This window comes from Teleopsis dalmanni, chromosome X (genome assembly GCF_002237135.1).
Source record: "Teleopsis dalmanni isolate 2A chromosome X, ASM223713v2, whole genome shotgun sequence".
Classification (NCBI taxonomy): Eukaryota; Metazoa; Arthropoda; class Insecta; order Diptera; family Diopsidae; genus Teleopsis; species Teleopsis dalmanni.
In genome coordinates, this window is record NC_051848.1 from 36,332,985 (window position 1) to 36,358,311 (window position 25,327).

General features: G+C 27.2%; 1 protein-coding gene across 4 annotated transcripts in view; it reads right to left on the bottom strand.

The window, feature by feature from the left end:
• LOC119688031 (protein Star) overlaps positions 1-25,327 on the bottom strand; it is an 81,751-nt gene that overhangs the window by 32,469 nt on the left and 23,955 nt on the right. Inside the window, exon 1 of one of the 4 annotated variants that reach the window (XM_038102651.1) lies at positions 10,899-10,942. The exons of 2 other annotated variants lie outside the window; for them this stretch is intronic. The gene's annotated coding sequence lies outside the window, so the exon portion shown is untranslated. Of the gene's footprint in view, positions 1-9,766; positions 9,834-10,898; positions 10,943-25,327 lie in introns of those variants that run through there. One more of the 4 variants, XM_038102650.1, reaches the window with a different exon arrangement.

Below are 25,327 nucleotides of genomic sequence, written 5' to 3' on the forward strand. Positions count from 1 at the left end.
GTTTCAACTTGCTAATATTTTAATGCTTCAACATATACTACTTCATATAATCTTTATTAATATCATATCAAATGTCACTTCTTGAAAATATCATCTCATATCAGAAATCAGTCATTTATCTTTCACAGAGAAGTTGCCTTCAGAATTCGTTTCATTTATGTCATCCTCATTTAAACTAAATGAAATTATTTTATTTATTATTTGTTTGTTAAATTTATTTTATTCAGGTTTTATTTAAATAAATTTATTCTGTTTATAGTTTTTTATTTTTGATTATTATTACTTATTATTATTTGCTATTATTATTATTTATTTTTATTATTATTATTTATAATTATTATTATTTATTTTTATTATTTTTATTTATTTTTATTATTATTATTTATTATTATTATTTATTATTATTATTTATTATTATTATTTATTATTATTATTTATTTTTACAATTATTAATTATTATTATTATTCATTATTATTATTATTTATTACTATTATTTATTATTATTATTTATTTTTATTATTATTTATTATTATTATTATTTATTATTATTGTTATTTATTATTATTATTATTTTTTATTATTATTATTATATATTATTATTTATTACTGTTATTTATTGTTATCATTATTTATTACTATTATTATTATTAATTATTATTATTACTTATTATTATTATTATAGTTGTTATTATTTCTTATTATGTTGAAGCTATTTGAGCCAGTGCACTTAAGCACTTTTACTCTTTCTTAACTCGACGTATTTTCAAAACCCCTCTTTAAGCCTTGACTGGATTATTGTTTATCACTTCATTAGACTAAGCAATAATTGACCTTAGCTTTGCATACCTCCACGAGCAGCCTATAACCCTTCTAAGATTCTATAACGCGGTGTTGGTAAGTCTGTCAGTTTTCGCAAATAATTTTAGGGCTCTATCCTTTATGTATTTTTTGATGGGATCAATTTTGAGGTCCCTGATGATGTCATTCGTCCTAATGTACCACGGCACCTTGGAAAGTCTTCTCAGATCCTGGCTTTGTGCAATTTCTAGCTGGCAAATTGTAGTGTTTGAAGCTTTACTAAACGCTACACATCCATATAGAAGTTGTTATTATAATTATTATTATTACTATTTACCTTGTTTATTATTTATTTAAATAATATTGTTTTATTTACAATAAATTTTAATTCTATTTTATATAAAAATGAATAGAATAGAAAAGAATAGAACATTTTTTAAAGAAACATTCCCATATTTATTAATATAAGTTAACGACTTATTCGCGAGTCGTTAATATTATAATCAATATTTGATATTATAAGTTTTTATTATGAGTAGTTGTGTAATAAAGTCAGAATATATAAATAGTTAAGTACAGTAGTTGTTGAGTTGAATAGAGCTTATTAATTTTAATGTCCCCAGTCTTAAAAGTCACAATCTCTTTTCACAAATTCATCTGCAAACACGTAAATCTTGTCAAAAGCAATAAAAGTGAGGCAAGTCTTTAACGGCATAGACAAAGTGGCAATAACTCTTTCTAGCAAACAAATTAAATTACAAATCGTAGACAATTTTATGAGCCAAATATGCAGCAAACTTGTACCACCAACTGCTCAAGACACAATCATCCCATCGAAATTGACTGCTCGCCGGTTCGTACTCTTCCTGTCACTTTCAAGACGTTTTTTGAACCATTTTTATTTTTTTGGCAAATGTAAGTATGGCGTGCTTGTTTAAATGCTTTCAAAACTACATAACAATAAAAATTTAAAAATGTACATAAATGAAAAATGAAAAATAAAAAAATAAAAATTAATAAAAAGAAAAAACTCAACTACCAAACAAACTAAGTTTTAATGTTGTTAAGTGCCACGTAAAAAGGGAGCAAGACAATAAATTTTTAAGAACCAAGAAGCAATATTTTTCTTTCATTAGCTTGCCAACAAAAAGTCACTTAAAATCTAATCATGATTTTTATACGTCGTCAGTTTCAGAATTCAGAATTCAGAATTTTGTGCTTTCAGTTCCTTTTCGAACTAACATATATTAGGGAGAATATACAAAATGAAATGGAAAATTGTAATAAAATACAAATTAAATTCATTTTTAGTGAAAATAAAGTGAAATACCAAGTGGTAATTTTCTTTTTGCCCTAGCAAGTCTTAGCAAATGTCTTAACAAAACTCGAAATCCAAGTAAATCCATAAGGAACTTCAAAATCGTCCTAGTATGCAAGGAATGCTAGTACAGTTAAAACGGCCTCAACTGCAATACATCAACTGCCAACACGAAAGGGAAACTAAATAAAAATGCTAAATGTACTATACTAAAGTTAGTACGTACTCCAATAAAAAAAACAGCTAACAAACAAAAAAAAAAAAGAAGCGTAACGGGTGTTTGGGTCAACGGGTGTTTGGTAGAAGACATTACGAATTTCAGGGAATAGGTAGGTTAGCTAAATGTGCTAATTTGGTGTGTACGAATAGCAGAGTTCTTAGAAAAAATATATTTGGCCAACTGCAAACAGGCGTCATTATTATCTCAACGTTCGCACCAATCCTACAAGAATTTTATTACACAAACAAACAGCAGCAAATATAAAAAGCACGGGATAAACCGAAGTATTACATTCAACATACTGGAATTGACAATTACTTATTTTGCTCTTGCTCATAGATGTGCCAGACAAAAGTAAAAGATAAAATTTTTGCCATGTAGTGTTGACACGCAAACGTTACCCGAAATGACCACACACCACACACAGACTACGACGGCTACCTTTCAGTTTTTTATTCTTCAGATAGTTTTTTTTTTTTTTTTTTTGTCTTCAGATAGTCCCTGTAGGAAACACAAAGCGAAAAATTTACTGTTCCTTTTCACTACCACTGTTGATACGAAGTAACATATGGATGCATTGAACCAGTTTGTCATCAGGATATACCCTCCAGAGCACATAAATTGTTATTTAATAAAATAAGCACGTTCTAGTTAGTGAGTAAGTGAGTGAACAGCAATTTCTTTATTCTATTTAGGAATGAATACCTGCTCAAGCAGGAATACTTTGAAGGATAAGCAGGAACAATGCAAGGTGGTGGCCTTACCATAGGGTAAGAATAATGCAAACAAACGCATTTCATGCTGACTTAAAATGTAACACTTTTTCAAAAATATTTATGCTTCTTTTCACATTTTCTCAGTATTAAAATAAAATTAAATAAAATTCATAATTCAATTTGTTTCGCCTTGAAATTTTATTGTCAAAATTAAGCAAACCAATTTTCATACAAATTCCTAATTAATCACAATTAATAGCACAATTAAAACGAAAATAGTTTTTATATACATATATATTCTAATAATAGTAAAAACTTTCCGAACGAACATCCCATTTTTTTTTTTAACTTTTGAAACAAATTAACCCGCCTTTTAGCCGGAAAACGTACAAACATTCAACGCTCTGTAGAAATTATAATCTAAAGAACGATGCTAATAATGTCTTCATTCTTAGTATGGTCCGGCCCCACAAGCCGACAACGTCAATAGGAATATATATAAACAAAAATAATCCACGTTTTAGTAACTATTACCACCACAAGTACAACCAAAAAGAGGTACCTATACATAGGTTAAGCAGGAATGAATTAAAGAACAGATGATATATATATCACCTTTTAAATGTTTAGATGTAATAAGTAAATAAGTAAAAATGGTGATCTGAGAAGACCGAATATATAGAATATATATATAGAATATATATATAGCATATATATATAGAATATATATAGCATATATATATAGAATATATATATAGCATATATATATAGAATATATATATAGCATATATATATAGAATATATATATAGCATATATAGAATATATATATAGCATATATGTATAGAATATTTATATAGCATATATATATAGAATATATAATAGCATATATATATAGAATACATATATAGCATATATATATATATATTTATCCCCTTTTAAATGTTTAGATGTAATAAGTAAATAAGTAAAAATGGTAATCTAAGAAGACCGAATATATAGAATATATATATCAAGAATATAAGTAGAGCCCCCCACAAACCAATAACGTCAACAGAGAATGTATAAATCAAAACCAAACAACCAAAAAGAGGTTGCTATAAACGTATTAAGCGTGAAGGAATCAAACAACTATATGATGTTGTATTTAAATATTATTTCCTTTTAAATTTCTAAATGTCATTAGTGGTTCAGTTGAAATGATGTACTAAAGAGCGATGTTAGTAATATCTTGATTATTAGTAAGACCCCCTCAAGCCCATAAAAACAATGGGAAATATATAAACCAAAAATAAACTATGTTTTAATATATTCGTTGCCATAAAGGCAGCCAAAAATAGTTATCTACACCTGAGCGATTACCCAGGAACGAGTCTAATGCTATCATTATTTTTTATTGTATTGAACGAGGTCTGCAATCTATGTTAAAACCAAAAGTCAATAGTTTACATCTCTTAAAGTGTTTTGCTTGTACCCGAAAACGAGTCCAGTATCTACATTCAACTTTCATTGAATTGGGTGGGTTGTAATCTAAAACCAAGAGACATTATTAAGTTTCTCAAAAGACTACATATGTCCAAGTTAACTTAGAAAATTACTTTCAGGAATAACGCTATAGATCTTATAAATGGCAATGTATTACAGTTTTACAGGATTATAATGCCTACGCACTGAACACAATCTGACGACCTAGAAAGTGACTCGCAAGCCCGACTCGCAAGGAATAAAATCACTCCCCGTCATTCCTTAAGATCTTGTCATACCACGATATGATGTAAGTATTACTTCAAGGTATAATAATAACAATGATAATAATAAATGATAATAATAATAATATCAACAATAATAACATTCGCAAATACAAGAGGTCATCTCGTAATGTTTTAGTGTTCAAGACACTAATTCATTCCCTCATTTAAGTCTTAATATTTCTATAAGCCAAGTTTCAAGCTGACATCATAACTGCAAACACTCGTATAGCTCACTTAGCAAAACCGTCATGATCGATTAACTTTAGTGAACCTGCAACGTTCGTTGTTGTGTCTGTTTTTAAAGACAAACAATTGCATTTTTATTGTATGTTTGTATTAAAATACCATATGGACTTTAAATTATTTACTACACATACTGTATCTGAAGATAGGTACTCATATATATAATATTTATTATTATTGTTGTTGTTGTTCTTGCTGTTGTTGTTGTGACGAGTATTCCGCCGTTGATGTTGATCATCCAAATGTGTTTTTGGTTTTTGTTTCATTATTTTATTGTTGTTGATGTTGATGTTGTTGTTGTTGATGATGTTTGTATATTTTATGTATTTACATGGGCTAAGAGAATGTTTGAACCTGCTTTTGTCATGCATCAGCGCATAATACAACATTTTCTACTACACTATATATACTTTTTTGTTGTTGTTTATTATTGGTAATACTGAATTGTTTTTCAGCTACTTGCTGCTACTACTATTTCTATTGTTTTTGTTGTTGTTGTTGTTGTTGTTCCGGCGTTGTTACATTTAACGCACGATCATTAACCGCGAAACATTGCAATGGAATGCATCGTCGACATATAAGCGAGTGTATGTAATATGCACTATGCAGTATGCAGTATGCAAGTGACGTTCTTAACTGTTGTGGTTGGCTCCAATGTATCCACTTGCACTGCCAGTACCACTGCAGTATCTTCAAGTTGAGTTTAAGTGATGCCTACTCTGGACAAATGTTAACAATAAGGTACTTCAGAGACTAATGTAAAGTAATTGTAGCATTGTTTTGACAATATGGCTGATATGTGTACGAAATGTGCTCTGCCGTTGTTGCGATTCTAAGAAAAAGTGGAATATATATGACTTTAAAGAATTACAACGAAACAATGGAAATCGTATTAAAATGTTAACATTTCTTGATAAATTTATTTTGTTTAATTCAAGAAATCAAGGTAAACCTTTTACGCTACATAAATATCATTATATTTATTTCTTTTAATTAAATGTACTAGAAAGTATTGATATCAAAAAAGCATTATTGTTAACATAAATTAAAGATTTATAATATTTAATTTCTATATAGTTAAGATAGAATTAAAAAGTTGGTCGATAATTTATGGAATTCTGACACAGAGAAATCGAAAGCCATTACATCGGCAAAATAATTAAGCAGAATTTACAAATTGAAAACTTAAGCCATAAAAAAAAAATTTGCATATCATTGAATATTCTCATCATATCATTGAATATTAATATTCTCTGAAATTTTAAAGTGATCCTTCCTCTTCTTCCTTATTATTTGACGCACTGTATTTTAAACAGCAGTAACATATTGAAATTCTATCATTTTACGGGGATACGCACAATAATTCAAAATTGACCTCTCCCCGAAATCAAATGCAATATATATTCTTCTGATTTCTATAAAGTCATTTGAATGATTTATTATCAGAATTCAACGCAGTTCTTATTACAGTAGATCATCCATGCAGTCATAGACACTATTGAATAAAGGTACTTTAAACACTAATTCGTGTTTCATCAAGTAAAGCGGAAGAATCATCTTGTCTTCAATCTTCTTGTACATTATATGTTTCTACAGTTACGGTTGCGTTTTAATAACATTGGACGGCATAACAATATGTCTCCATATAAGTCTTGCACTCGAAAAATTTTCTCCAATTTTAAACCATTTTCTAATTCCCGCACAACGTCTTCACATCATTCCAGATATAGTCGCCCTATTTATTTTATTTTTTATAAAAATGCACTCTTAAACTTCGGATATTTCTAAAGAATGTATTTTTTTGAAACTATTTAAAAATAAAATGAACAACATTTTCACAACCCGTCAAATTCTCAATTCCCATATGCAATCCAATTCTATATTCTTTATTTTCCTTTAGAATCTTTCTTCGAATTTCAGGATCCTTCCTTTTCAGCTTCTGTAGTAGCAAAAAAGTATGCTCTATTAGCATTCATTAATTTATAACACTTTTATATACATAAATTTTCTATGAATATATATTAGTCCTTTTTGCAATTGAAGACATTTCTCAAGCATTACGACGTTCAGTAAGTTGTTCAGCAAATTGCCATTCCGTGACCGACAACACAGATTCCCTGATGACAACACAGTCTTCCTCATTAACATAGCTCTTTTACATTTTCAATCTACTGTTATTACTTTTAGGTCTTTGGAATAAAGTGGTAAATCTATATTATATCTACAACTCTGAGTTTGTAGATTAAAATCTATACTATATCATCTAGTATGAAGAGTATAAAAATAATTTATAAAAGCATTAGAATTTAAAAAAATTTTATTTATGTGAATAAAAGTAAGAAAATATAAAATAGGTTTACTAAAATATGAGCAGTATTTATGCTTTAGAGAGAACTCATCCAATAAATTTAATATTATTATCAATGGAAATACATTCAGCAAAAGAGTATATTTTGATTATCTTGAAAGATCTCAATATATCACATATACAGCCATAAATTCATAAAATCTATTCTTGACTGCATAAATTGAAACTGTTGTACGAATGTTGAAATATATGAACTAATGTTTGAACCTTTTCTACATAGTAAGTTCATAAATATTTCAGTGAGGAACGAATTGCATACCTACGCACTCCACCATTAACAATTGTAAAAGTACGTAGCTTATGGCTCATGCTAGTAAATCTTATTTTATTATAATGTGTAGTCATGGACTGCTGACTACTGCTATCTATTGCAGAAAAATATGATAAAGAACCATGTTCATTTGGGTATGCCGTATTGGGTTTTATATTCAGATGTTGCACTTTAGCACTGCATTTAGGAAACATAAGTTCAGTTTCAACTTCTGATCAACTCCATGTTCGGTTCAAAATAATTACTATGATCATAATATTTAAAATCGAAATGTGTTTTATGAAATACAGGTGTTTTTTTTTGTTTCCTACTCTTTAATTGATATTAAATGTACTGCAGTAGGTAAGAACGAACAATTTTGTTAACTGCAATAGCAAAAATATTTCAACTTGATTTACACTTGCAACTTTGTTGCAACAATCCAATTCATCCAGCCTGAAGCGACTTCAGATGTTTTGTTTGGCATTTCAAGCATTTTAACTTTTCGCTTTAGTTGTTATTGTTATTGTTATTGTAATTGTTATTCACTTAAGTAAAAACTTTGTATCTAGTATTCGTATTTATTGTGCACATAACGTTCTTTTACTTTGAATGAAGTTGCAGTATTCCTCAGATACATTTCTGCGGGTATTCTACACCTGCACATATGATCGTAGCCAACTATATTATATGGAGAAGAAAGAAATCATATTTCTTCTGTTTCTTCTTTTCTATATTTTTTTTTTATTTGTTGTAGATACAAGTTACGTTTATTTATTCCTCTACAATTTTTATTTTTATTTTTATTTTTGTTTTGTTTTTATTAAGTTGATTACCAGGAAAACATAGTTCAAAAAAGCGGTAGTACAAATTTTATATACGCCCGACTTGTTTATGAAAGATTTTGCACTGGCAAGAACCGAAGCGAAGCGTTTAAAAGAATAACACACTACTGTGATGATGATAATTCCAATGACGATAATCATTATAATAACTATAATAATACCGACAGTTAGCATGTGCTATTGCGGTTAGTCTTATTTGATTCAATTTATGTGCTTTGGGTTATATTTACTCTCATAAGCCAAGTGAAAAATATATGCAAATTGAATAAATACTAGCGGTAAAAATTAGTAGACAAAAGGCGTTCAATCTTAAATAAGAATCAATTAATCGATAACTGGCGCTAAAAAAAAAACAAAATTAAGTTCTAATGTAATGATATATAGTATATTTTTGGATTATATTTATCATAAACCAAATCAAAATTATATGTAAATTGAGTAGATAGTAGCGGTAAAAATTAATTTCAATTAATCGATATCTGATGACACAAAAAAAAAAAATTAAGTCCAAATATAATGCTATACCATATATGATTAGATTATATTTCTCATAAACCAACTAAAATTCATTTTTAAATCGAATATATACCAGCAAGAAGAACTAATACACAAATAACGCTTAATCTTAAATTAAGATCGATTAATTGATACTTTATGATACAAAAAAAAAAATAACGTCCCAATATAATGCTTTACCATACATAAACAAAATATAACTACTAAAATTCATTTTTAAATTGAATATTACTAACATGACGAACTAATGCTGATCTAACGCTTAAACGTAAATTAAGATCAATTAATCAATATCTCACGATACAAAAAAAAATACATCGCTTAATCGCAAATTAAAATCGATTATTCGATACCAGACGATATAAAAAAACGTATAAATATATATGAAATGTTAATAGATATTGAAATTTGGAATACATGAGAAGTTTTTCGATTGTAGCCAAAAACATTCATTCACTTTACTAACATTGATATAGAGAGTCACCCAAGTATAAAGTACCATAATTTTCAAGTTAAAAACCTATTTTATTATTTACAAACGGCAACATTAGCAGCCCAGTTTTTTTACAAAAAAATTTATCCGTCATATAAATTCAATATAATATTATGATATATATAATATATCATATTCTATATGTAGAAAAATAAGCGTCACTATTATTAGAACCCTTAAACATTTATAGGTAAAGAAATAGTTCAAATTTTGAAATATAACACATTATAATAAAAGTGATGGACTTACTACATACTATCGTGATAAACTTCTTCTAAGACAAAAGAGGTTCCGTAAGCTGATTCTCGAAAATTTGACCTTTTACTCACTGCAGTGGAAGAAAAACGGTCGCTGGCTTAAACTGAAACTTGGAAAGTTTTTAATAAGACAATAATTCACTGTTATTTAAAACGAAAGAAAAAATAAATAACTAAAAAAATAAATAACTAAATAAATATAAAAAACTATAAAGCTTGAGAGAGCAAAGTAGCTTTTGTGATGACAGGGTCGCCATATACATATTGCCAAATACCATTCTTTATAAGGTAAAAAAATACGAATTGAGTATTTCATTAACAAACTAAATAGATAAATAGATAATATAAAAACTTCGACATTCAAATATTTGGAACAAGATGTACTTCAATGTAGTGACTATCGATTGTCACTCTTCGTTGATGTTACCGGCATTATATACATATATTACGAAAATCCAACGCGAAAAGGTTTTTAAAGAAAGCTGTAGGCAAGCAAGCACTTCACCATAGTATAGTAACCATTTTAACCACTAACAACCACAATTGGCTTCTCGGTAAGGACTTTTTTTCAGATCAAGCTTAGCATTGTATTGATGTGCTCAAAAAAAACATGATTCGGAAATGAACGAATGGATTACGTAGATTTATCTGCATTCGATTCATTTCTCAGCCAGATAAACAACTCAGGAGTCATCGTCCCCAATGACTTCCCCGATGCCAGTTCGAAACTTCCAAATGATTTCGAAATATTGAATAATTTTACAACATTTTATTTATAGTGATTGAATGTAATTCAGTTTCATATATAAAAATATAGCGTTCTATATACAGATATACATAGGATCATGTGAATTACCCTGTATATATTATAAATTATATATTACATTACAATTACATATCACTTATGAATACATATTCATGAAAAGTACATAATATTGAAAAATACATAATCATGAAAAATAGATAAAATTAGTTGAAATTTTTATACAAATTTAATATAAGTTACATATATTAAAAAAATATTCACACATAATAAAAATAAAAGTAATATACATAAATAAATATATATAAATAAATCTTTAAAAGACAAACATGCAAACAAAAATTATACATAAATTACTTACAACTGCGAAAATTTTATTCGAATAATATAGTTCCAAATTTAGTTTGTATATATCAGTCTTGAATCTGATGCTTACCTAAAATGATAATAAAAAAAATATAAATAAATACTATAATCTCAAGTTATATAAATATTTGTATACATCTCAATATTTTTTTCACAATAATTAATTTTTTTAAATTAATTTATTTACCGTAATATTATTATTTAGTTATTGTATAATAATTAATTATTATTGTTATTATTATGTTTTTTATATATGATTATATTGTTGATAAAAAATGTATTTTTAAATATATTATCAATATATTGTTATATATAAATTAATGTATTTATTTCTTCTTATTTAGCACTACAGTTCAGTATGAATCTTGGCCTCCCTATATATAATGTATTTATTTAATGGTATAAATTTTAACCATTTAAAAATTTTTAAATTAATCCCTATTTTGAGTATTAGATATTATTTTCTTAAAAACCCTAGTAAACCCTTATAAAACCCTAGTAATTTAAATAAAAAAAAAAACAAATTAAATCAAAGTAACAGGTATTCATGACAAAAATCTCAACATCATGTACCAAAATACTTGGATCAGATATTGAAAACATCTTCACTAGTTAGAGAAGACTTGACTTCTCAACATCATAAACTAATTAAATCAGATACTGAGATCTTTTATTTTACTAAGAAGACTTACTTCTTTGTTGACATACAAGTAATATGTTACACAAATATTTATGTTGCAAATATAAAATAAATAAAAATTTTTAATAATTCACACAGACGAACTTCTTCACAAAACAACATAGTTGTTGTAGCAAATTACGTTTGCAAGTGTTTGTATCGAATGTGGAAAAATATAATAAATAGATATTCCATTTTAAATTTTTGTGTAAATATTTTATATGTTTAAAAACTTTAATTAATAATAATAAAATGCAAAATGGCATAAAAATTAAAAATGTTTGTTTGCAATTCAAAATCATTCATTACAGGTCAGATAAAAACGGTGGAATGTCCAGAACATTTACTATATAAAGGCCAATCACAGCCAAGTCTAACTTAGCATTAAAAAGAACTACATGTTGCTCATTATAAAAACCTATTAGAGTATAACTTGGACTTGGATTGCTACAAATGGTTACCCTTACATTGTTAATAGCCTGCCGTATTGCACACATGGGCACATAAAATTGACCTAATCAAGAAAAGGCAAGCTCTGTAGTGCATAGTCAACCAGTGTGTCCAATCAACAACAAATGGATTGAAATGCAAACCGTGTTGATGGACGAAATTCGAGCAAACATACAGAAAACAATCAAGTTACACACAAGGTGTTTGAATGGTTCTATACAAAAACTATTCTAATACCCGCAATGACAGCAGCACTGGCCGTAGTATTTTCGTGTACCCAAAAAAAAAAAAAAAGAGAGATATATAAAAAAAAATAATAAGCCACTTAATCAGGATTCAAAATTTTATTTTTTTCTTTTACCTAAGATGGTTGGATGATGGTTCGATGCTAAGCTGTGGAAAATGGGAAGCGGATTTAAATTTTGTTGGAAGCAAAAAACAATACATTGAAAAACAATAACAAAAAATAAGAATAATATAAAAATAACAGAATCAACAAATTGCACCTTTCAAAGAATAGATACATTTCTTCATAGATATACGGATATAAAGTGTATTTGAAATGAGATAATAAATAGGAAATGAAAGTGCATGCCATTGAGACTGATGTGGAATAGTGGAAGCGGCCAGTTTCAGGTGACAGCAGTTAAGGTGAAAAATGAAAACTGAGATTATTTGTTATTTTAAAAGAAATGAAGAAAATAAGAAAATATGTAGATAACATGAAAATGTTGTAGAAGAATTTTCTTCAGAGACAACATATGTTGTAGATTTGTGGAAACGCATGGATGATGTATTGCCAATGCAGATGCATGATGCAAGAAAATTACTAATGAAAAATTGTTTGGAATTTATAAATTTATATCGTGTATGTATGTATGTATGTATATCGTCATGTTTTGTATGGCATGATTTTTAATGATTTTATATACTTAGAATGTAAATGCATAACGAATTAAACATGGATTTGCAGAGAACGCATTGTTATCAAACTCCAGATTCTTATAGTTATTCGGATAAAATTGGTTAATGAAGAGATTTTGGTACTAAATATATTAAAATATTTATATTTATATAATATTCTGTTTTTTTTATGTTATAAGGAACTTAATTTTTGAGAAAATTATACTTTCAACTATATTACGGCTTAAATACAAAGTTTTTAAATAAATTGGACAAGGTTTAAAAAATACAAGACAAGGTCTATATATAAGGTTTGACTTATGGAGACGTCGATTTAAAAATTTTTTTTTTAATTCCATGTAATTTGTTCTCTAAACCCTATTGCACTCTATTTTGTTCGAATAAAAGAAAATTCGAGTTATGAAAGTTTGACTGCATCACTTCAGATAGAGATATCACGAAATAAGAAATAACAATGGTTCAAGAAGAAGAATAATAATGTGAATAATTTCTGACTTTAATTATTTCTGACCAATTATCCTTCAATAGCAAAGAAAAAGAAACGTAATTATCTCTGACAAATAATACAAATACATCTAAAAAAAAAAACAAAAAGTTTTTTAATGCTTGCTTGTAGCACTTCAATGTAATTACATAAATATAGTTAATAATTACTATAAAAGCAATGCTCAACATTCAATTAGGTGACAATAATATATGTTTTAATATAATTTTGAAGAGATAATGTGAATCAAAACCTATAACATCTGGAATTTAATAGTACTAATGTGCTATAATTATTTGTAAACTATTTATATATAACTTGTTCTTAATTCAATAATTGGTAATCAATTAATTCATATTTTTCTATGAATAAATAACGTATGATATAATTTGTAAAACCATGCCCAGGCTTGTTGTGGCAAATATTGTTCAAATTAAAATCATTAAAAATTTTGTTTTATTAAAAAAAAAAATTCTAAAAATATTTTGAAAATATATTAAAATATATATATATTTTTACATAGCTCTCAAAAATATTATATTTTGAACACACTCCAAAAAAATGCCGGATTCTTTTATCAATAAGAAAATAATGTTGAAGAGAAAAGTTCTATTGACGTAGTATCACATGATGTAGTATTGAATGATGGATCATTATCCTTGCCAATCTACTACTTAGGCAAGAATTGCTTTCTGTATAAATATGTATTTAATCAGATCGAACAGATTTATTTGATGCTTTAAAGAACGGGTCTTCTTGCAAATACATTACTTTGAAGAGATTTGCTGCTCTAAATGCAAAAAACTATTAAAAATAACAATTGCTTCTTACTTATTTTGCCTAAGAATTTTTAGATGTATTTTAAACTAGCACCGATTGCCTAGTAATGGACATACTTAGTAATGTATACTATTAGTGATGATATGAAGCGCATATAAAACGCTCTGAGCATAGCGAGTGTGAACCGCGGCTTTCTTGACCCTGGTCACAAATTATATCACCACCGCTAACTAGCTGTAACCTCACCATCTTCATTATTATCCTTTCTTCTTAATTCTTCTTAATGCCCTTGCTTTCTGACTCACTAGGTATAAAGTCTATCTCTCCCCCCTGATTACTGGAATGAAGTTCCCACATTGTTGTGGGAATCTTCTCCATTCATTCCTAAGAGGTGGTTTTAGTGGGTTCAAGTCTCACACTGTGGCTTTCGATGCTTTCCACCTACTGACAAAAAAAAAAAAAAACGCGCTTACTTACAATGACATGAAAATATTATAAAAAAAAATTAACTGTACAAGGACAGCGCTTATTAACAGCTTATTTAGAGTACTTTGAATGTGCTGTTAAAATCCTCGATGAAGTGTGGGTATAAAGAGTATAAAAAAATTTTTAAAATTATTTATATTACAATAATTAATTATTTTAACTTAAATTACAATAAAAAGCATTTTTGTGTTTATAAGTATATTAAAAACTAAATATAGTATATATATAAATAGTATATATATAAATAGTATATATATAAATAGTATATATAAAATCGTAATAAACTCTTAATAGTTGTCACTTGCAAATTATGTGTGTACTCTGTTGCGTATGTAAAAAATGAGCCCGGAAATTTAAAAAGTGGGAACCAGTGAAAGTCTTTTAAAATTACAAAAGCAAAAGTTGTACTAATTCGATGTTTATTTAACAGATACTTCAGACAACCATATATATATATATATTGAAAAACAATAACAACAAAAACAAGTAAAGCATTTTCCATAATAATTTCATGATATTGTTTATATAATTCTTGGGTATGTGCTTCTAAAATTGTATCTGCATATATATTGTGATTAGATTTCTTCAGGCAGATATGTGTAGCTTAGGTGTATGTTAAGCACCACTTGTTTCATAAGGAGGGCGCTGTGCATCAGTCATGTGTTCAGTTGTGCTATGAATACAATTTTTTTGTTCATAATATTTTCTGTACTTGAAAAGCAAAAAAAAAAAACCAAGTATCTTTTCTTTCAGTTATTTTTCTTAACAGCGGCTAAAGTATTTGTAATGATATATATTTTTTTTAAAGAAATTTTCATTTAAATCTTTCTCAAGCCACTTTCTTAGCAACAAACAGCAGCTGCTTCAATTTTTTTTTCTTCTAATTTTCGATACTTGAGTAGAAAATTTCTTATGAAGTATATATTTAACAGGATTGTATGTAGTGTATATATTTTAATTATGACATACAAATATAAACATGATTTTGTGTGATTTATGAAAGTTTAAAATTAATTATAATTAATTTGTAATTACTATTGTATACAAGAAAATATACAATCGAAGTATTTATTCTCAGATCAGATCAGTGTAATATTGATTGAACACTAAACATTTTATTACTTTTTTTTTCTATAAATACAATGCTAAGATAGTAGATAGATACTATCTATCTACTTTTGTAATGTATTGGAAAATTTAGAACAAATTTCATTGTGCATAACTTTATACTATTGTAGATTTAGAACAGATAAGCATTTAAATTAATGATTTTAATGCTCTCAATAAGACAAATTACCTTATTAGATTAAAATACTTTCTGTTATTACTTAATAAAACTATTGAAATAATTTCTCAATAAAAAGAACTATTTTGAAAGCAAGTAAATTATATGAAAATGTCAACAATAAATGTCAATTGCTGCCATTAAATATCGAGAACGAATGACGTGCAGCGAGAGAGTTCTTGTGTAAATTTAATTTTCAAAATTGAATTTGACGGGGTTAAATGCATGCAATGGCCTTTTTATGACACAGATACATTTTATTGACAACTCAGAAACGTAGCCATCGGCAGAAGTAAACAAGACCAAGTAAAAGTAAATAAGTAATTGCGAAAAATATTGATGAAAACACCTGCCGGTGTAGTATTACGTGAGCAAAGTCGTAAACAGTAAAACCGATATAAAATTTATGCAATCAAATCAAAATCGAAATGGGATTGCGATTGCGATTGGGAAAGGGATTGAGATTGGGAATTGTAAGCTAAAGATGTGTTATGGTGGGGGCAAACAAAAAATTGGATTATTATAGGGGTGCATTAATTTAGAAATTTTAACAATAAATTTAAATGGAATACATATGTCAGTATGTTATACAAAAAAAAACAAAAAAAAAAAGGTAATGAAGTGATCAATCATGGAGCAGATATCAGGAATGTAAATTGATCAATAACTTAATCAAGTTTTCATACTCTATGAGATCCATCCCCTAATTGACTTTAAAATTAAATTGCGATAGTGTTATAAAAATATAACAGTTTATATGTGTTATAAAGCTCCCTCAACGTTTGGGGATTTTAGAAAAGTTGATACGACCTAGAATGGTAGACGTCAAAAATATATATAGTAAGTATCCAAAATAATATCTAAGCAGAACTCATAGCAAATAAGACTTTTTTACGAAGATATAAACTGACTTGCATGTTTGTAACAAATGATCAGAGAAGAAAAACGTATACCTATAGAACTGTTTTCAGTCAAAGTTCTGGTACATATACAAGTACATTAAAAAAAAATTTAAATACTGATAAATAAAAACTGTTTTTAAACTATAAACTCTTATTTATTAAATATTAAAAATACACTTGTATGAATAGTTACCAAACTGCACAATAATAAACTATAGTAAACCGATATATTGTATTCCGTTTAACTCCGGTTTTTGCTGCTGCAAATATATCGATTTTTTTTTTTGGTTTTCAGTTCGTTAAATATCTAACGATCTAATGTATATCAATCAGGATGCATCACAATGACAATTTTTTATTGAAATTTGCAACTAACTAATCTCAGTTGTCCGCTTGATGAAAATTTTCTACAGATTCCTTGTCATCATTATTATCATTATACTTGGAGTTAGATTAGATAGATAGATTTTAAAAGGGTTGGAAACTATGTCAATATGTCACTACATCCTTTGAGGTTTATTGCAATAAACCCACTTTAATTCCAGAGGTGTGTAGCAATCAAAAATACTATTACGTCCCTTAGAGAGATATTGCCTATTTCCGCTATAAGTGAATAAGCAATCGATGAGTACCGAAGTTTGAATCTGACAAGATTATTACAGTGACACAAAATGTTTTTCTCTTCTTTGTGACAAAGTGTACAGCTATTGTTCCTTCTAATACCAAGAGTCGATAGATGTTTTTGAACTCAACAATGTCCAGTGAGAAACTCTGTGACAAGTCGAATGTTTTTTCTGTTCAGTATTAGTAGCTCCGTCGTTCTGGCTACTTGGGGTTATAGCTAAAGCTTTGATTTAGTCTTTTAAACAATACTGTTCCCCTTTTATTATTCTTCACATTTTTAATTAAGAATACTTAGCTTTCGCAGGTCATGGAGTTTTAGGTCGTTTAGCACGTCTTCTTCCTACAGATTTACTGTAGTGAATGTAGGTCACTATTGAGTTTTAGGCTTTAACGACGTATTGGGTATGTCCAACTTAGTCTTTCAAGCTTAATATAGACAAGTCATAACTTTAAATATCTCTGTTGCATATACAGCAATATTGTTTAGTTTTATTAGACCAATAGTTTCTTTTTCTGGAACCAAAAAAATCAGGTTTGCATAATATAAAACGTCTAGAACAAATATTCTTAAATAAAAACCTATAGGCCCAATAAAACTAAAATTTGTTCTAGACGTTGTTCTAGATGTTGCATATACAGCAAGATTGTTTAGTTTTATAAGGCCAATAGTTTCTTTTTCTGGACCCAAAAAAATCAGGTTTGCATAATATTAAACGTCTAGAACAAATATTCTAAAATAAAAACCTATAGGCCCAATAAAACTAAAATTTGTTCTAGACGTTTTATATTATGCAAATCTGATTTTTTTGGGTCCAGAAAAAGAAACTATTGGCCTTATAAAACTAGACAATCTTGCTATATATGCAACAGAGATATTTAAAGGTATTCTAGACGTCAATTAAGTAGTCATTGATGCAGTTGACATAAAATCCTAAAAATTTGAAAATGTCGCCAATTTTGAAGTGATATTCAAATATAATATCGTCATCTACAATGCTAGTTTCGAGTTAGTAAAATTTTTGATACACTTTCATTTAATTTAACTTTCCCTATCTTTTCGAACCTATAAAATTTTTCCAAGTGACAGTTTTTGACAGTTTTGCAAATGAGTAGTGAGTAGTGAATAATCGATAAATAAGTATTTTGATTCGATTTATTAAGTTATCAATTCTTGACTTGAGTTTAATATATTTTACTGGAGTGCTCATATTTTATCGCCGACAGACATCTGCAACTTTTTGACGTTCGTCCAACTAAACGATCGATAATTGTTTAAAGGATTAAAATAAGAGAAAATATAATTCTTAAAAGGGAATAAACTTGACACGCGATTAAAATGACACCAAATATTAAAGGAACTATAAATCGTAAGGATATTTTTGTGAAGTTTACCTTTTGCTTTCCAGTTTTCGTCTTTTTCTGCACTTACTGGCAAAGGTTAAAAGGGTTTTAGCAGACTGCGAAAGGAGTGTGTAATCAGCAAACAGCTAAGGAAAGCAAATTTACTGAAAGCTAACGCGAAAACGCCAGTTCGCATTAGTAAAATTAAAAAATACACAAGAAAAAAGCCTCGAACTCAAGGTGTGTGACCTTTTTATTATAATTTTTCTGTGTATAGTTAAAAGGAGTGAGTGTAGAGGGTTAATTTTATGTTAAGCTGACTTCTCTTTTTTTTTTTTTTTTATTTTTGTTGCAAAATAACTTTTTTTTCACGCAAAACTTAAGTAAGTTTAAACACGATAACAACTTATTTTTTTTTTTTTGTGTGAAATACATTGCAAATAATATTATTCATTTTTTTTTTTTTTGACAAAAGCAAAAAAAATTATATATTCCAAAAAGTTTACTAAAAATTAATTGTGTTTTAGTTGGTGAGGCAGCAGCACGTGTGTTCCAAAAAATTAATTTACTCTCACCATAGATTAACTCCCAAATAGGAAATCACATTGCCACACTGAATATATTATTATATAAATTTAATGAACAATAAATGTATTTCATGTGTACATAATGAAAACTTTTAAGGATCGTTTGAGGGTAGTATACTATAGTATACTATGAATATTGAACTGGGACTGGCTATATATCAAAATATTTTACAACATTTTTTATAATTGTTCTATACATAATGACGTCAAACGGAGGTGGCGGAATTTAGTAAAGGTGGCGCTTTTAATAGTTCATTTAATTCATTGAAAATGCTTAGTCATATTAACGGATTACTAACTTTAACAAATTTGTAATTATTTTCCATGATTATGATTTTTAATTATGGTTTACTTTGATTTTTCTTGATCTATTCACTGATTTTAATACAGACTCATTAATATAAAATGCTCTTTAGGCATGTTAGATCTAGACCTAATAAAAAAAAGTATTACAACTAACAAAAACAATTAACTAATTAGATTTAACTAGTTTATCTATAGTTAGACTATATTTACTAAAGCTATATTTAAAAAATAGTATGTACTATATAGCTTAAGGTTAGATTACTCAAGCTGGGTATAATCCCCATATAAATCTATTGGTTTTTAGAAGTATCAGATAAACGTTGACCTTTCCTTAACACAAATTTGCGATAGACCAATAAAATATATCTTACAAAAAGGCATTTTAAAAATATAATGTATAGAATAAATTTAGATTACTTAGACTGGCATTAAACTCCATACAAATTGTTGTAGTTCAATGATTTTTAGAAGTATCAAATAATATTAGACCATTAAGTAAATTAAGTGATTGTTAAATAAAAAATATTTTACAAAACTCTACATAAATTTATTGGTTTTTAAAAGTATCAGATAAAATTAGAGCTTTAAGCAAATGTGTTTATCAAATGAAATATAACTTACAAAACTACAATTAATAGATTTTATATAAAGGTTAGTAGACTGGCTGTAGGATACACAACTATTTGTTTTTAGAAATATGCAATAAAATTAAATCTTTACATAAATGTGTGATAGATATCTTAGGAGAAATTAAAGATCTGTTCTATCTCTAAGGATTTTAAACATTTTCGCGATAACGCGGAATATAAATGTAAGAGAATATATCCCAATGATAAATCCATATTTATATTTATATAGTTATATCAAATTTTTTTGAAAAATAGTTAACAATTTTAATAAAGTGAACTATTGGATTGATCATACCGGTGTTCCAGAATTTTGGTGATAAACGAAATTGCTATATAGTCAGCCCATGAATTTTCTGGATTTAAAATTTTGTTTTTTTGGATTTGAAATTTTCTTCACTATTAGTCCATTTTTCTGTGCGAACTAGATTTTTTGTCATAGAACATGAAATTATTAATTATTATTAATTATAATTAATTATTAATATAATATCTAATTAATATAGATAAAAATAAAAGCAAGTTTAAGTTGTTTGCATGATCAGTAATTATATGTTTTTTAAAAACCGTACTTGTAAAAGTCCCCATGAATTAACAAGATTAGAACTACCCTATTGAGCTTATGTAATGTAATAAATCATTTGTCCTTAAGCCAAGTGTCAGTATTTACAGTGTCAGATTTTTCCACTATGTCCAAATTTTGTAGAATATTTTTTTATATGGAGCTTTATGTAAATTTTTCATGTAAAATGAATGAGCTGTACCGATACACTATCATAAAAGTATTTCCCCAAGACTCTGCTCCTTTTGTTTGCCAAAGCTGGACAATTATAGAAAATATCCATGATTGTCTTCAACTCGTGTAAATTTCTCTATGTGGGTTTCTATACACCCCATGGCCTTACAAAAATAATATATATTATCAAATCATGTTATATTTTTAAATCAAAAACATCATAAATTCTATCACGATTGTTATTAACAGGCCCTTTGCTTTTTTCAAGATGGCTGACTTAAATTTGTATTACAAGCATATCCATATACCGGTTCCATATTAGCACGCTTTACAAATTTACAATGGTAACCCCATTTATGTAGACAGCATATAAATTAAACACAGATGCAACATTTTAAAACAGGTAAAAAACTAAACAAAATAATAAAAAAATCCGAAACACAAGTCAGTAAGTAGCGCTACTGATTTACTGAACCGCAAAATTATGCGTGTGTGGTGTGGTGAGAGCATAACATGGAATGGAGTGCAACAATGGGGCACAAATTAGAGGGTTAATCAAACACATATGGTAACCGGTACACACTATGAAGAACATGAAGAACTAAATTTTTATACAAACTAAAAATTGTTGCAATAAATTGCATCAGTAGACGATAAAAAGGAATGTGCTAGAATGAAGCACTTGTGTGCTTCTGTACATATTCGTAAATATATTCGTAAGCAATTAAAATGTAATATTATTGCATTAGGCTATTGTTGGATTCAAACTATGATATGAGATATGAGCATACAGATAGATAGATAGATATTGACGCACTTTTTAAGCATATTACTTGGATTCTTCTAGCTAATAGCTGAACTGTAAAATTGACCAGGTGTTTGTCCACCTATTTATTGTAAATATATTAAGAGAGTTTAATGAGAGATTTTTTTTTTTACTAAGGAAATATGTTCAAGTATATACTATGTATAATACTACTACAAAAAATAAATGAATTAAATTAAATAAATTAAAGTTAAGATATTTTAGTACCTTCTGCGTATCATATTTTTGTATATGGACAATATTTTATGGCTAAGACAACAGTGATAGCGAATTATTTTTGATGTCAGTTGTCACTTTAATGTACATTTTTTAGTATCTTAAAATTGGTATTTGTTGTATAAACTGAAAAAAGTTTTCCAAAACATTCTATTGTTTGACATTTTTGTCGCTGATGATCGGCAGCTGTACATACAATAAAAGTAGGAAAAACTACATTTTTCAAGAAAAAACTTTGTTTTATTTACGGGAAATATTTTTGAACCAATTTAGAAAATATTTTCAGAAGTTCATGTTACTAAAAACAAAACAAACTTTTCACTTTTTATAAAGAAAAGTGTTAAAACTGTTAGCTGAGAGAATAAAAATTCATGTTTTCATTTCATTTCCAACATTTTGTGTTTTTGTGGATTTTTTATAATAATAATAATAACAAAAATTAGAAAAAAAAAATTTAAAAAATTTTTGAAAAAGGGAAAAAAAGCACTGGAGAGAAGGTAACAAAAATAAAAATTATAATAATAAGAAAACAATTTTAAAGTTTATGTCTGTCAATGTAGAGTCATTTAAGCCAAAACACACTAAGCAGGTTGAGTCGAGTTGAGTCGAGTTGATTTGAACCTAACCGTACCGAACCGAACCGACCGACCGACCGACCAACCGACCGAATCAAGTCAAGTCAAGTCAAGCCAAACCAAACCGCGCCAACTGCCAACAAAAGCACAAAATTACCCAGAACACACCTTCGTCTTCTGTACTTTGTATTCTGTTGTATTGTTATGGAGCAGCGGTGTTGTTTAAAGTTTTCTTCTTCTTCGTTTCTACTTGATTCATTCGACCGGCCTGCGCTACAGAATTTTGTGGTCTAGAAAAGTTGTAACCACAAAGTTTGTATTTCAGTTATTTGGTTGGAATGGAAATACGAAAATATGAAAAATACAAACAAACTCATACCCAAGCATAACCAGGCGATATACCTATATACCTATACAATATCAAAGAAGACATAATTATGGGAATTTATATGAGATAGAATTTCAACTCTGAATCAGTTTTGATTCTTAATTTCGACTTTGAGCTCAGTTGTGAAAAAAACACACATCAAAAAAAGACTGTATTAAGAATTAACAAGAAACTTGTTTTATTTAAGACATCAGATTGCCGAAAGGTCATTATCACTTTGAATAAAGTATTAGATTTAGATTTACACAGATTTCAGAAATTTAATACAAAATAATTCATAAAAAAAAAACATACTTCACTGTATGTACCAGTGAATATCAATTCAGAGCCGTTTGTTCTTTCATTCATTAAATATAAAATTTTAGATGAATGGCTTTTTAACTAGTTAAAAATTCCAGAAAGATTGAGAGACAACACATAAAATAAAAACAACAACAAAACTAGCACACAAGAGAGGACAAGACATTGAGAAATATATAGTCAATCGTCTCTATTAAGGAAAATTAAACTCAAACAAATGATTATCAAGAATTTATTGGTTAAATTTGATTAATTAACACTGACATATCGAGACATTAGCTATTTAAATATTTTATACACAGTAATAATATATTATATATTGATGTATCATTTGATGAGGGTATTATAAACTTCTTTTTATTTTTAAGTGATATATCAATACATGATTTTATTGCATGGAGACAACGTCATGATCCAAGAATTGGAAAAATTTTTTAGGTAAAAGTCCACCCTTTGCAAAAACCTAAAGTTAACAAAAAAAACTATTAATCAATGTAAATAGATATTTTATTTTTTTTTTTTTTGTTCTTACTTGGACCTACAAAACTTATACCGCGCTTTGATCAACAAATCAGTTAGAACGACCCTAGGATAGAAGCTGGTATATAACTTAAGATATTTGGATATATATATTTAGAGATAGATTTAAACAATTTTTTGAAATAAGTTTGAAATTGGTTATCATGTTCTTATATTCATATTTAATAATCAAAGAATCTTCCATTTAAATAAGATAAATATAGTTTCATATTCAAATTTAGAGAAAATGTTTAGAAAAAAATTAAATAAAATTTATTTAATAAAAAATTACATAAAATTAGTTTTTAGAAAAGAAATTAGACAAAATTTTTAGAAAAACATTAAATTTTATAGACAAAATAGAATAAATTTTTACACAAAAATTAAAGAAAATTAAAAACAAAAACAAAAAAAAAAAAGAAAACAAAAAAAAAATTAAAAATTAAAGAAAATTAAAGAAAATTTACAAAAAAAAATAGAGAAAAAGATTAGAGAAAAAGATTAGAAAAAAAAGAGAAAAAAATTAGAGAAACAGATTTGAGAAGATTAGAGACAAAAATTAGAAAAAAAGATTTAAGAAAAAGATTAGAGAAAAATTAAAGGAAAATTAAAGAAAATTAAAAAAACAGAGAAAAAGGTAAGATAAAAAAATTATAAAAAAAAAATTAGAGAAACAGATTTGAGAAGATTAGAGAAAAAAAAAATTAGAGAAAAAGATTAAAGAAAAAGATTAGAGAAAAATTAAAGGAAAATTAAAGAAAATTAAAAAAAAACATTAGAGAAAAAGGTAAATTAAAAAAGTTATAGAAAAAAATTAGAGAAAATTTTTAGAGAAAAATTTCTTTATAGCATTAGTCTATTTGAAGCATATTTTTTATCGTAGGACATAAGATTCTTAAATAGAAAATTTTTTTGATATATAATTAAAGGTGAAAAAATTGTAAACTATGTTTGGACCCCATAGGTTATAAACGCGTGAACACAATAAGACAAAAATGTACAGAAATACTATAAAAGAAAACTGTTTGAAAAAAAAAATGAGAATTCAAACGACTCACGTCTGTGAGTCCTTAAAACGGGCTAGTTGGTCAATTGTTAAATAATACACTTAAAAAAAAAAAATTTAGTTTTTAAAAAATTGTGTATTCAAACTATATTCTATAGTCATTTCTGGGTTTGCTGAGTTTATAATATAAGTGATAATTTAATTAAAATTGAAATTATTTGTGGCTCAAACCGCTGGTTTTATGGTGTCAAAATCGGTTTGAAAGTTTATGTAATAGTACTTGGTCATTAATATATTTACTTGGGAATCAAAATTTAAAAAAATTAAAGACAACATTTTAAATTTAAATGAAAATTAAGAAAAATTAAGAAAAAAATTACTCTT